The sequence below is a fragment of the Diachasma alloeum genome, unplaced genomic scaffold (assembly GCF_001412515.2).
Source record: "Diachasma alloeum isolate Michigan unplaced genomic scaffold, Dall2.0 Dall_scaffold_00624, whole genome shotgun sequence".
In the NCBI taxonomy this organism is placed as follows: Eukaryota; Metazoa; Arthropoda; class Insecta; order Hymenoptera; family Braconidae; genus Diachasma; species Diachasma alloeum.
In genome coordinates, this window is record NW_021680756.1 from 128045 (window position 1) to 128991 (window position 947).

General features: G+C 48.9%; 1 protein-coding gene across 3 annotated transcripts in view; it reads left to right on the forward strand.

The window, feature by feature from the left end:
• Nucleotides 1–947, forward strand: part of LOC107043748 (glutamate synthase 1 [NADH], chloroplastic) — a 301745-nt gene that overhangs the window by 116391 nt on the left and 184407 nt on the right. The gene's annotated exons all lie outside the window — the stretch shown is intronic.

Sequence of the window (947 nt, forward strand, 5' to 3'; positions counted from 1 at the left end):
CAAATGCCATCCTCCGCCAAGCTTCGTTGAGATTGGTCAAGGAGAGAATAACAGCGGCTAAGAAGAACCTGGCCCATCTCTCCAGACAGCTTCTCGATCTCCACCTTCTTCTGGTTCTGACATTGGAGTCTCAGCTGTGGGAGACTCTCGATCGTATTACACACGAACAAGCAGTCCAAACAGCTTTGATGAGAACTGAGAGTCAGAAGGGTATGTTGAAGAAACTGATCCCCCAGGAGAAAGTCCCAACTCTCACTCACACTGTGAAGAATCTGAGTAAATTTGAACTCAGTGAAGCACAAGTGTCTGTGTTGGCGTAAGGATACAACTTCCTTGTTGCCCCTAAAAAAATCCCCACCGAGGAAATCATCAGTCGTACCGAGACAGCGATTTACCATCTTCCTCAGGAGACCAGCAATGAGATCCGGAGGCAGTTGTCTAACATCCTCCACAAGGCCACTCCCCCTGGTGACAATATCACCAGGGAGGAACGCCTCGCACTGCGTAGTCTAAAGGNTGATCCGGAGGTAGTTGTCTAACATCCTCCACAAGGCCACTCCCCCTGGTGGCAATATCACCAGGGAGGAACGCCTCGCACTGCGTAGTCTAGAGGAGAATAATGATCTGATTATTCTTCCGGCAGACAAAGGCAATGCCACGGTGGTTATGGATAAAGACGACTACTCCGGTAAGCTCAGTACGATGTTGGGTGACTCCAGAGTTTACGTTAAACTTAGGAAGGACCCTACTTGTACAATTGAGCGAAAAACTGCTGATCTGCTGAAGAAGGCTGGTTTCTCGGATGACCTGACGAAATTGCTCATCCCTAAAGAATCCTTTCCTCCTAGACTCTATGGACTCCCCAAAATCCATAAAGAGTCTGTTCCTCTCCGTCCCATTGTCAGCAACATTGGAGCGCCAACTTACCAGCTGGCCAAGTTTCTCAC